The following is a 14,679-nucleotide window of genomic DNA, read 5'->3' as shown; positions in this document are numbered from 1 at the left end:
GGAGTTGTTCGTGGTTACACAGTCATGGGTGAACAGGGAGTACAGGAGGGACTAAGCATGCACCCTGAGGGGCCCCCGTGTTGAGGATCAGCGTGGCAGATGTGTTGTTTCCTACGTGGGGGTGGCCCGTCAGGAAGTCCAGGATGCAGTTTCAGAGGGAGGTGTTTAGGTCCAGGGTCCTAGTCAACAAACAGTATTCTCACGTAGGTGTTCCTTTTGTCCAGGTGGGAAAAGGCAGTGTGGAGTGCAATAGAAATTGCGTAATCTGTGGATCTATTGGGGCAGTATGCAAATTGTGGTGGGTGTGAGAGAAATATTAACATGTAACATGTTTACCTGCTTTGTTTAATATTAATAGTTAACAATTCTATACTTTTCTACTAATGCTGCTAGTCTCGGCGTGTGGTCAAGAACATGGGTTTTACTCAAGATAGGGGTATCTGGAGCTGTCAATTTAATTATGAATGGTTTGGTGATAAAACCTACAGAATGCATTCCATAGAATGAATTGGTGTTCGTGTATAATGAGGTACCAGGGAGAGATTGCTCGGGTATGGATAATGATGAGAGGAAGCTTGTTTTGGGTGCCAAACTCTGGTTTCCATGCAGTAAGAACAGTCTTCATAGCAAATGCTATCTGGCTGGGGGATACTCCTTTCTCATATATCAAGTCTCACCTTTTGACCCATTCCACACATATGCTGTTTGTCATGTAGACTGGGAGGGTGTATTGTGCTAGAAAATATATTTGTATTGTATTTTAACCTGTTTAAAGGTCTTACTCACATCGGCTACGGAGAGCGTGATCACACAGTCGTCAGGAACAGCTGGTGCTCTCATGCATGGTTAAGTGTTGCTTGCCTTGAAGCGAGCATAGAAGGCATTTAGCTCGTCTGGTAGGCTCGTGACGGTAGGCAGCTCGCGGCTGGGTTTCCCTTTGTAATCCATAATAGTTTGCAAGCCCTGCCACATTCAACAAGCATCAGAGTCGGTGTGGTAGGATTCAATCAGTCCTGTATTGACGTTTTGCCTGTTTGATGGTTCGTCGGACGGTATAGCGGGATTTCTTATAAGCGTCCGTATTAGTGTCCCGCTCCTTGAAAGCGGCAGCTCTAGGCTTTATCTCAGTGCGGATGTTGCCTGTAATCCATGCTTCTGTTTGGGATATGTACTGTACGTACGGTCACTGTGGGGACGACGTTGTCAATGCACTTATTTATGAAGCCAGCGACTGATGTGGTATACTCCTCAATGCCATCGGATGAATCCCGGAACATATTCCAGTCTGTGCCAGCAAAACAGTCCTGTAGCTTAGCATCCACGTCATCTGACCACTTCCGTATTGAGCGAGTCACTGGTACTTCCTGCTTGAGTTTTGCTTGTATGCAGGAATCAGGAGGATACAATAATGGTCAGATTTGTCAAATGGAGGGCGTCTGTACGCATTGGAGTAAATGTTGTCTAGAGTTTTTTTCTTCTGGTTGCACATGCTGGTAAAAATTTGGTAAAATGGATTTATATGTTCCTGCATTATAGTCCCCAGCCACTAGTAGCACCGCTTCTGGGTGAGCATTCTCTTGTTTGCTTCTGGCATTATACAGCTTGTTGAGTGCGGTCTTTGTGCCTGCATCGGTTTGTGGTGGTAAATAGACAGCTACAAAAAATATAAGCACAATTGGTTAGGAGCCCGTAAAACTGCAGCCATCCCCTCCGGTGCCGTTCTCCATTTTTCACTGTGTTTTCGCTGATAAATAACCAACAAACGGTGGATACATTTTAAAAGTAGATAACAATCTAGGGAATACATTACAATCCGTGGATTTAACAACCATCGATTTAACAACCATCAAACATAACTGTGATCATCTTGCAACTGACTACACCATTTTGAGAAAGTACAGTTTTAGATTGCTGTATCCAAATAAGATAATACTGTATCAAAATGAAATAAATGCATGAAAATTAGGGTGTGTTCATAATCTTTACTCTCTTCTTTCAATCAGTTGTGTTGTGACAAGGTAAGGGGGGATATACGGAAGATAGCCCTATTTGGTAAAAGACCAAGTCCATATTATGGCAAGAACAGCTCAAATAAGCAAAGAGAAACAACAGTCCATCATTACTTTAAGACATGAAGGTCAGTCAATACGGAAAATGTCAAAAACTTTGAAAGTTTCTTCAAGTGCTGTCGCAAAAACCATCAAGCTCTATGATGAAACTGGCTCTCATGAGGACCGCCACAGGAATGGAAGACCCAGAGTTACCTCTGCTGTATGCAATGGATATAAGACTGGTGGAAATTTGAACTTTGGTCTTGAGTCCAAATTTGAGATTTTTGGTTCCAACCGCCGTGTCTTTGTGAGACACTGTGTGGGTGAATGGATGATCTCCTCATGTGTATTTCCCACCATAAAGCATGGAGGAGGAGATGTTATGGTGTGGGGGTGCTTTGCTGGTGACACTGTCTGTGATTTATTTAGAATTCAAGGCACACTTAACCAGCATGGCTACCACAGCATTCTGCAGCGATACGCCATCCCATCTGGTTTGGGCTTAGTGGGACTATCATTTGTTTTTCAACAGGACAATGACCCAACACACCTCAAGGCTGTGTAACGGCTATTTTACCAAGAAGGAGTGTGATGGAGTGCTGCATCAGGCCTCCACAATCCCCCGACCTCAACCCAATTGAGATGGTTTGGGAGGAGTCGGACCGCAGAGTGAAGGAAAAGCAGCCAACAAGTGCTCAGCATATGTGGGAACTCCTTCAAGACTGTTGAAAAAGCATTCCAGGTGAAGCTGATTGAGAGAATTCTAAGAGTGTGCAAAGCTATTTGAAGAATCTCAAATATGCTTGGATCGAACCAGAAATTATATAAAAGGTCAGCACTTGAATATGATTTGCAATTGATAATATATATAAATGATAATAAACCACACAGTTACTTTTCAGCTTGCACACTGAGGAAGTGGCAAGCCGAAACGTAACCGTGTGGTTTATTTGGACATGTTGCTACTCTGAGGCAAGAAAATAAACAGAAAGCTTCAATTTCAAATAATGTTCTGCCCTCCCTGCTGAAAAAAACAGCATAGACCAGCATAGTCTGGTGGTAACCAGCCTTCATTGTGTTTTCACTGGTGACCAGCCTTCATTGTGTTTTCATTGGTGACAGGCCTTAATTGTGTTTTCGCTGGTGACAGGCCTTCGCTGTTTTTTTAATAATTTTTTTATTTAACCTTTATTTAACCAGGTAAGCCAGTTGAGAACAAGTTCTCATTTACAACTGCGACCTGGCCAAGATAAAGCAAGGCAGTGCGATAAAAACAACAACAACACAGAGTTACAGCCTTCATTGTGTTTTGGATACTGGTGACCAGCGTACCAGCATATGCTGGTCACCCGCAAAACCAGCATCAAGTCACATTTTGCTGGCTTGCAAACTGATGTCTAATTCCTTTTGGAGTTCATCCTGAGTCGTGATTTCTAACAATTATAACTTTTATTCACCCACAATCTGCATTCAGAATGACTGCCAGGATTAGAAAGATGAATAAATGAGACTACCTAAACCATCTAAACTGGAACAACCATTTCAGTAACAGGTGTAATAAATCCAACTAAAAGATTGGATTAGTTTAGAAAAAAATGTTTTATTTATCTTTGTGTAGCATAAGATAAATTAATTGATTAATCGATGAATGTACATGAAAAATCACAGATATTGAAACAAACCATTCAAAATATCTAACTGCAATAGAGCGTGCTGGGAAATATGATAATGATGGCCGTGGTTTTGCAGACCAGCTTGACCAGCTAGACCACGTGTAAAACTCATTCCACAGAGAGCCAAGTGTCTGCAGGTTTTCTCTCCTCCCTTGGACTTGACTGATTAGTAAGTAACTCTCCTCACCTGGTTGTCTAGGTCTTAATTGAAAGGAAAAAACAAAAACCAGCAGACACTAGACCATGCTGGACCAGCATACACTCTATAGCAGGGGTATGCAACTCTTACCCTAAGAGGTCCGGAGCCTGCTGGTTTTCTGTTCTACCTGATAATTAATTGCACACACATGGTGTCCCAGGTCTAAATCAGTCCCTGATTAGAGGGGAACAATGAAAAAGGTAGTGGAACTGACTTAGAGGTCCAGAGTTGAGTTTGAAGGCTCTATAGCAGGGTTCTTCAATTCCGGTCCTGGAGGGCCGAAACACCTCTGTTTTTCATCCTCTCCTTCTAATCAGGGGCTAATTCAGACCTGGGACACCAGGTGAGTGCAATTAACTACCAGGTAGAAATAAAAAACAGGACCGGATTTGAAGAACCCTGCTCTATAGTAACAAAAACATTATTATTTTTAAAGGTTCTTGAGGGGTTCTTTGTCAGAGGTGATGGTGATATGTGTAACCATGTTTTGGGGCATATCAGGAAGGGTTCTTTAATGCTGTGATGGTTGTGAAAAAACATCTCTCCCTCTCCACCATATTTTCCTTTTATGCCATGAAATACTACACTGTTAAAAAGTTCCTGAAATTGTACTGTACACTAGAGGCTAATGGTTGCAGTGAAAGTAAGGTAGGCAACAACAAGTTACTGAATTTTTACAGCTGAATGAAGGCATTATTGCTGTTAAATGACAGTATGCTGTTTACTTGACACTATACCTCACTTGGGATTTGAACTCATAACCTCTTGGTTGTTAATGACCTGAATTTCCTGCCACACCATCAGATCTCTGTGCTTGACAGAGATTGGCCACAGATTTAATGGCAAGAATACAGTTCTGAACTTTTCTAAAAGTTGCCCATAATCAAGTCTATAATTGTCTGATTATCTGACAAAACCAAAGTAAAAATAGCAGTGCTCAGGGACACTTGATGTAAAGTGTGCCTAAATGCCTTGGGGATTTGAACTTGCCAGCTTTTGGGTAGAAGTGCGTTAATGTTTCAGCAGTGCCACCAGGTGCATCTTTATTACCAAGAACAATTTAGGGTAGGGTAGGGTCAGTATTGATCCCTGGGATACAAAAAGGTCAAAGGTACACATAAGGTACCTTCAGAGGTACACATAGGTACTGGTCGGTTCCTTTTAGGGTACATGTGCAGATAATCTAGTATAATGGTACATTTTTCTACCCAATATTTTGAATATAAGGTACAATCATCATTGCACTTTGAAATGTAGATAGGGGCAACGTACCGGTGGGGCTCATTTGCATATTTGGGGGCATTGTCTAATATGTGTATTTGTGCCAACTGTCAGTGGAATTGTACAAGTTTAATTGGTTGATGGTTATGTCATTAAAGGTTGAGTATCTCTTTTAACATGGTCAGGTCTTCAATAGCGTGTCAGTAAAGAGCAGTACTGTTAAGAATTTACTGTGCATTTCTCACTAACTCCATGGGAGTTTGTTGCCTGAGTGTTGTGTTACTGAATTGGGAACCAGCTGTCAGTAAGTTAAAGTAAAATTCACAGTAACTTAATAGCCAGTAGGGATGGGAACTTGAGGCTTTAACGAAATTGTACTGAAAAATGGTTTATTACTCAGAGCTTCATTATCTGTTCACAATGCACATTAGTGACATTTGCTGGTCAGCATGTGATTATCAGATATACTTTTTTTTTCTCCACTCTTTTCGTCAAAACTCTGGTGCAGTGGTAAGTCGTCGGCTGTAGAAGCCTACAATCAGTTGGAATACCAGGTTTGCATCTTACATCATGCTTCCCTTTTTTGCCTTCAAGTTGACTTTTTAAAAAAATGGAATCTATGGCATTATTCAGGATGCTATACTAAATGTAAAAAAATATTTTAACAACAGCGCATAAAGTGTGGTTTCACTTTTATTTTACATCTAAATAGTGTGTCTTCAACAGGATTTGATCTCATACCCTCACATCCCTGAATATTCTATAGTTCCCTAATCTACCTAAACTAGCTAAACTACTGGTTAAGTTAAAATGTTCTTACAAAATCCTACATTTGTAGGTACGGTGTCCAGTAGAGGTCAGTGTTTGAAAGCAGCTTGGAAAGTACCGGAACCACAGAGAAATCAGTGGGATCTCGCATTTTGCAACACACGGTTTGAAAATGCATGTGACCAAACGAAGCTTTAACGTCATTGACCACGTACTTCTAATAAAGTGATACATGCTTCGGCACACTGCTTTGAAGTTAGCTGCTTAGCAATTTTGATGCATGCTTCGGAGCTCCGGTATCAAACGTAACATCACTAATAGCCAGTAACTGCTAGTAAATCCCTGGCAACTAACTGCCAGCAACATACTGGCAGCTTAACTGGCAACCTAACCGTCAGTAAGTTATTGTAAAATGCACAGTAACATACTTGGAACAAGCTGCCAATACCTCACTACCTTCAACTATTAAGCATTCTTTGTGGTGAGCACACTTGGGACTGATGGTGGACTTCCTGCCACACCATCAGGTCAGTGAGCGTGACAGAGATCAGCCACAGTAAGTTACTGTGAATTTTACAATAACTACTTGCAGCAAACTGACAGTAAGTTACTGAAACGTAAACAAGAACTTCCCAATGACCAACTGCCTTAAAGTTGCTGGAAAATGCACAGTAACCTCTTAAAGATCCCGAACAGTCATTCTGATTCCCAGGTAAAATGTACTTTTCAGTGACTAAAATATGACCCATAATATGTTGGGGGGGGGGGGGCTAACTAACAGGAAGTTTGAAAAGACAGGCTAGGTGGGCGGGGAGCTTATATTGATGAGTTTGACTGACAGCTCTTTGAAACACCTACAGTGGGGGAAAAAAGTATTTAGTCAGCCACCAATTGTGCAAGTTCTCCCACTTAAAAAGATGAGAGATGCCTGTAATTTTCATCATAGGTACACGTCAACTATGACAGACAAATTGAGGGAAAAAAATCCAGAAAATCACATTGTAGGATTTTTAATGAATTTATTTACAAATTATGGTGGAAAATAAGTATTTGGTCACCTACAAACAAGCAAGATTTCTGGCTCTCACAGACCTGTAACTTCTTCTTTAAGAGGCTCCTCTGTCCTCCACTCGTTACCTGTATTAATGGCACCTGTTTGAACTTGTTATCAGTATAAAAGACACCTGTCCACAACCTCAAACAGTCACACTCCAAACTCCACTATGGCCAAGACCAAAGAGCTGTCAAAGGACACCAGAAACAAAATTGTAGACCTGCACCAGGCTGGGAAGACTGAATCTGCAATAGGTAAGTAGCTTGGTTTGAAGAAATCAACTGTGGGAGCAATTACTAGGAAATGGAAGACATACAAGACCACTGATAATCTCCCTCGATCTGGGGCTCCACGCAAGATCTCACCCCGTGGGGTCAAAATGATCTCAAGAACGGTGAGCAAAAATCCCAGAAGGGGGGATCTAGTGAATGACCTGCAGAGAGCTGGGACCAAAGTAACAAAGCCTACCATCAGTAACACACTACGCCGCCAGGGACTCAAATCCTGCAGTGCAGATGTGTCCCCCTGCTTAAGCCAGTACATGTCCAGGCCCATCTGAAGTTTGCTAGAGTGCATTTGGATGATCCAGACGAGTATTGGGAGAATGTCATATGGTCAGATGAAACCAAAATAGAACTTTTTGGTAAAAACTCAACTCGTCGTGTTTGGAGGACAAAGAATGCTGAGTTGCATCCAAAGAACACCATACCTACTGTGAAGCATGGGGATGGAAACATCATGCTTTGGGGCTGTTTTTCTGCAAAGGGACCAGGACGACTGATCCGTGTAAAGGAAAGAATGAATGGGGCCATGTATCGTGAGATTTTGAGTGAAAACCTCCTTCCATCAGCAAGGGCATTGAAGATGAAACGTGGCTGGGTCTTTCAGCATGACAATGATCCCAAACACACCGCCCGGGCAACGAAGGAGTGGCTTCGTAAGAAGCATTTCAAGGTCCTGGAGTGGCCTAGCCAGTCTCCAGATCTCAACCCCATAGAAAATCAGGAGGGAGTTGAAAGTCTGTGTTGCCCAGCGACACCCCCAAAATATCACTTCTCTAGAGGAGATCTGCATGGAGGAATGGGCCAAAATACCAGCAACAGTGTGTGAAAACCTTGTGAAGACTTACAGAAAACGTTTGACCTGTGTCATTGCCAACAAAGGGTATATAACAAAGTATTGAGAAACTTTTGTTATTGACCAAATACTTATTTTCCACCATAATTTGCAAATAAATTCATAAAAAATCCTACAATGTGATTTTCTGGAGAAAAAAAATCTCATTTTGTCTGTCATAGTTGACGTGTACCTATGATGAAAATTACAGGCCTCTCTCATCTTTTTAAGTGGGAGAACTTGCACAATTGGTGGCTGACTAAATACTTTTTTCCCCCACTGTATGTCTAGAAACTTGGATGCACTGAGCAGTATTGCAGTAAAATTTTCTCAAGCTAATTTGGTGATACACACAGCAACTCAAACAACATCAAAATTGCATAAATGATGTCCTTTTTTTATACATCTCCTCTTTGGAACAGCTGATGTGATGCGGTTCACAGCAGCACTATGTCAACTGCATCAGTTTTGAACGACCCTTCCCCCCCTTTTGTTCCATGCTGGCTGAAGTTACAGGCTAGCTAGGTCTATCTAACACCAGACACAAATGAAAGGGGGAACATATAAGTATCTTTGCCATAAATGAATAGTGTAAACTTTTAATTATATTTACTGACACCCTACAGTCTAGCTATATAAACCACACCCCTCTGCAAACACACCTCTCCGATTTTGGTTACAAGGTGGTACTTACTTAAATTAGGTAAGAGAATACCATGTTACCATTGGTGTATTAAAATTAGAGTTAGGGTGATGTCACCCTATCCCCTTAATAATCCCACCTCCTGAATCCAAGTGTTTGACATGGGGGAGGGGACCCCCCATGTCATTTTTCATACTTTGGTCATCATACTTTGATCTGGTTTTATCCAAATATCATCCAATTTCCTGAAAAACATGACTTTGACTGTTCATGACTTTTAACAGTGCAGCTCTTGATTGTCACAAGCTCTTACAAATGTCATTTTATTTGGTTATGCATAATTCAAAATTCAAATTGCATTCAAGTTTAAAAGTTTAAAGCACGGTATTCAATCAATTCAATAAATATTAAGTCTTACGGAATCAATAAGTTATTAAATAAAAAATTGGCAAGAAAAAAGGCAACCAATCCCCATAAGCTTGACACCTGTAACAACGTAATGTATCCGGCACAAAAGCTTGTACGGGATAACTTATATATCCTAACATCACTTGTCTGGCAGAATCAACATCAAAACTTAAAAGAACAGACAACGACTCTTCTGTTTCACCACTCACGCCTCCCTGTCTGTATTGACCAAACGACGAGCATCACAAACATCGGGAACCCTTTAGATGGTCAACTTTCACATTTAAAGCTACCCCAGTAATCACTCCTTTCAATGGCGCCCTTTTCTTGAGAGCAAAACAATTCACATCTCTTGTCCCCATTCAACGTGGAGCACCTGCTCCCTCTGACCAGCAGAAACACAAGCAACTATCAGAAGACTGCATCTGGTTACATTCACCGATTCCACAGCACCCAACTCTGTTTTCACCCACCCTGAAACCACAAATGGATCAGCCAAAAGGCAAGGGTCCACTTTTCCCCCAAATTTCACTCCTACCATCGCAGACTCATCTTTATCCTGACCCTCGGTGCAAGCCTCGGGCTCCGAGAACTTCACTACACCTACCACCATCGATACTTTGCCCTCATTCACTTCCATTTCTCCTCCTGTCTTCAACTCTGCTTACACTTTATACCCTTCTTCTTCAACAAACCATCTCCCTTTTTTCTGCAATTTTTAACTGGTTCAAGCTCAACCTTTTCCTCCCGCTCTCTCTTCAACCTCCTCTGCATCTCTTTTTCACACCACTCCTCTCCGTATTCCAAGTATACGTCTCCTTATGATAATACTGCACTTCTAACATACATCTTGTGCTTGCCCTCTCAAGGGACACCATTTGCTAGGACTCACTCAACAATTCCTTAGCATCAACCATTTAGCCTGGGAAGCATATCTCAACATAACACACTACCAAATAGCATTCATTAAAGACACTGTGATTAGCTTGCGGGAACTAGGAACTGGGAAACTGGGGCAGGTGCTGGGTCAGGATCTTGGTCTGTAGATGGGAGGAAGGACAACCTGAGGAGCATTCAGACACACAAGGAAGCCCTGGACCCAGAGATCAATGGTGGTACACCCCTGTGGTCCGCCTGCTCCAGGTGAATATTTGGTCCTTCCTCCACGCCTCGTCTGGTGTTCTGGTGCTGGAACTGGGACTGGTGTTGGATCTGCAGAGGGGAGGAAGGACAACCTGAGGAGCGAGCAGACACTTGGAAAGACCCAGAGGTCAGTGATGGTCTTTCCAAGTGTCTGCTCGCTCCTCCCCTGTGGCCTGCTCACTCCGGGTGTGGATCTTTGGCCCTTCCTCCACACCTCTTCTGGTGTGGTGATGAATGGTTCCTGGTTCTGGTCTGGTTCTGGTTCTGAGAGGGATAGGTGTAGAGAGATGGAGAAGTGGGTGGGGAGGGAGGAGGGTATGTCCAGTGGCCTGGGCTGGGGCTGGAGGAGGAGTGATGCAGCGGCAAGGCTGGATGCTGGAGAGAACAAACAGGGCACAGACCCACCTGGCCACGAAGCACACCTACCAACTGTTTGTGAGTGCTACATGGCCAGGTGGGTCTGGGCCCTGTTTGTTCCCTCAGTCCTCCAGCATCCAGCCTTAATGCCACATCGCTGGGGGCAGTTCTCTGTAAGTACCTTGTGCCGTCTATGGATAGATTCCATAGTGGGGAGGCAAACAAGAACAGCCATCTGGAGTGTATCTTTCTGTTCTGAGTTTATTGTTAGGGTCATGGTGATGGGTTATTGGGTTATTGGGGGGGGGGGGGTCCAGGTCATGGTTTGATCATTTCGTTGCAGAGGTGGATGAGGTCGTTTGTGTTGTTGGGTGGTTCCTGGCTGTTCACAGGTCTTGGCTGACTGCCTGGTGGCCCCCTGATCTTTCTGGGTGGTGGGATGGGGGGTGCTGGAATGGGTGAAGGCTTTTCGGAGGGTCCGGTGGGTCTGGACTGAGACTGTCTGTGCAGTATCAGGGGCCATGCGGGGAAGAAGGGAGGGGAGGGGGAGATCTGGGCCTGTAAGGTCAGTAGAGTCAAGGGGGGGGAGCGGGGTCAGGTGCAGTAAGGACCATGCGGGACGGATCTGGGCCCGTAGGGGCTAGGGTGGAAGGATCAGGGGTGGTAGAGAGTAGAGGGGAGGTAGGGAGTGGTATGGGGAAAGGTTTTGGAGGGGGTAGGGGACATTGGGGGGCCTGCTTTGGGGTTAGGGTTTTGATTCTGGAGCTGTTTTGTTGTCTGGTCTCTTGCTGGTGTATTGTTTTGTCTTCCTTTTTAAAAATGTTTGTCTGTAGTCTGAATTTTGTGTGCTATAGCCATTGTGGTTCTTCTTCTTGGCTGTCAGATGAGTAAAGGAATTGTAAGAGGGGAGGGGGGGTTCTTTTGGCGGGTGGCCTTGGGAACCGGCTCCCCTCTGGGGTTTGAGGAGGGTGGAGGTGGCCAGGAAGGGAGTGCTGATGGAGGTGATGTGGCAAATTCGTTCTTATACTGATCAAAGAACCAAAGTATTTCAGAGTTTTTGTTGAATTAAGATAGACTTTATTACATAAGCAACAGAGCGGAGGTGGTTTGCAAAGCATCTCCATCTCCACCCCCCCAGCTCTGTTTACATAGTAATTGTACATACATTCCAGCCTAAAACCCCTCCCTCTTGGGTTCCCCCACCACTGTCTCCAGTTTCCACCTCCTGACCGCTCCGCCCACCTCCCTAGTCCATGATAGTGGTGAAATCTGACCTCTCCTCTATGTATTCAGTTTGGAAACAATGGTGATGCAATCAATCAAGCCCTGTCATGCAAAATTAATCATGTTCAGTTTGAACTCTGTTCAACCCCGGCTCACCCTGTCTTGACCTGGAGATTGATTGTTGGACATGGCAGGTCCACAATTAATCTCTCAAACATTTTCAAGCCCAACCCCTCTCTCCCCTCCCGTCATGCTGTAATTAATCAAGAAGATGCCCAAGGAGAGACAAAGGGTTTAGCCTGAACTCTGTTCAACCCCGGCTCGTTCCCTGGATATGCCTAAGAAAAGCCACAAGGTCATGGTCTGGTTTCAGTCACCGATAAGATAAGACAACTGTAGAATCTGACCCAAACACAGCTCAGATGCCCATTTCACACACGCACAAACCAAGTGAGAGGAACCAATTCCCCCCCCCCCCCCCCCCCACACCCCCCCACCCCCCCACCCCCCAACACATCCAAACACTTCAAATGTATACAGTGACCAACACATGAACACAGTGACATAAAAACCAACATGTCCATGATTCAAGGCAGAATCCCTGATCAAGACCATACCTCCAAAACAGCAAGATTCAAAAGTCTCTACTCAAAACAAATCACACACGTGCATCCCAACATATCAAAACCAACATAGCGTTGTTCCAACCATAATATCCACCCAAGGCAGCTATCCTGCGACGCAATACCAGGGCATGTTGAGAATAGTGTCAACATCTTTAGCTCACATAACTTCTTTACCCATATCACAAGTAGTATAATAATAATTGATCATTTAGCAGACGCTCTTATCCAGAGCGACTTACAGGAGCAATTAGGGTTAAGTGCCTTGCTCAAGGGCACATCGACAGATTTTTCACCTAGTCGGCTCAGGGATTAGAACCAGCGACCTTTCGGTTACTGGCACAACGCTCTTAACCACTAAGCTACCTGCCGCCCGTATAACAATCAAGAGAATCAATATCAATATCTAATACATTAATTGCAGTGTCAACATCTTTAGTTATTAACATATTAATCTTACTCAAATCAATCAGTCAGCTTACAACTATTAATCATTATAACCGCGATCGATAATAGACAGTACTGTGCAGCCGTCTTCATCGACCTGGCCAAGGCTTTCGACTCTGTCAACCACCGCATTCTTATTGGCAGACTAAATAGCCTTGGTTTCTCAAATGACTGCCTCGCCTGGTTCACCAACTACTTCTCAGATAGAGTTCAGTGTGTCAAATCGGAGGGCCTGTTGTCTGGACCTATGGCAGTCTCTATGGGGGTGCCACAGGGTTCAATTATTGGGCTGACTCTTTTCTCCGTGTATATATCAATGATGTTGCTCTTGCTGCTGGTGACTCTCAGATCCACCTCTACGCAGACGACACCATTTTGTATACATCTGGCCCTTCATTGGACACTGTATTAACAAACCTCCAAACGAGCTTCAATGCCATACAACACTCCTTCAATAGCCTCCAACTGCTCTTAAACACTAGTAAAACTAAATGCATGCTCTTCAATTGAACGCTGCTGGCACCCGCCCACCCGACTAGAATCACCACTCTCGACGGGTCTGACCTAGAGTATGTGGACAACTACAAATACCTAGGTGTCTGGTTAGACTGTAAACTCTCCTTCCAGACTCACATTAAGAATCTCCAATCCAAAGTTAAATCTAGAATCGGCTTCCTATTTCGCAACAAAGCCTCCTTCACTCATGCTGCCAAACATGCCCTCGTAAAACTGACTATCCTACCGATCCTTGACTTCGGCGATGTCATTTACAAAATAGCCTCCAACACTCTACTCAGCAAATTGGATGTAGTCTATCACAGTGCCATCCGTTTTGTCTCCAAAGCCCCATACACTACCCACCACTGTGACCTGTACGCTCTTGTTGGCTGGTCCTCACTACATGTTCGTCGTCAAACCCACTGGCTCCAGGCCATCTATAAATCACTGCTAGGCAAATCCCCGCCTTATCTTAGCTCATTGGTCACCATAGCAGCACCCACCCGTAGTCTGCGCTCCAGCAGGTATATCTCACTGGTCATTCCCAAAGCCAACACCTCCTTTGGTCGCCATTCCTTCCAGTTCTCTGCTGCCAATGACTGGAACGAATTGCAAAAATCTCTGAAGCTGGAGACTCTTATCTCCCTCACTAACTTTAAGCATCAGTTGTCAGAGCACCTTACCGATCACTGCACCTGTACACAGCCCATCTGAAATTAGCCCACCCAACTACCTCATCCCTATATTGTTATTTATTTTGCTATTTTGCACCCCAGTATCTCTATTTGCACATAATCTCTTGCATATCTAGCATTCCAGTGTTAATACTAATTGTAATTATTTTGCACTATAGCCTATTTATTGCCTTACCTCCATAACTTGCTACATTTGCACACACTGTATATATATTTTCTGTTGTATTTTTCGACTTTATGTTTTTTTACCCCATATGTAACTCTGTGTTGTTGTTTTTATCGCACTGCTATGCTTTATCTTGGCCAGGTCGCAGTTGTAAATGAGAACTTGTTCTCAACTGGCTTACCTGGTTAAATAAAGGTTAAATAAAAATAAATAAAAAATTATCAAATTAATTATCCAAAACAAATTTAGAATGACAATTCTTAGTGATTCACATTGGTCGTATCACTGAAAGTTAAAAACCTCAACTTAGCACCCATTGACACTGGCAGAATGTTCATTTATATTAACATACAGTATAATTATCCATAATTCTAGCATTAGCTTCCTCATAAG

Source organism: Coregonus lavaretus, assembly GCF_964263955.1.
Source record: "Coregonus lavaretus genome assembly, chromosome: 34".
Lineage (NCBI taxonomy): Eukaryota > Metazoa > Chordata > Actinopteri > Salmoniformes > Salmonidae > Coregonus > Coregonus lavaretus.
This window is presented reverse-complemented; position numbering follows the sequence as displayed.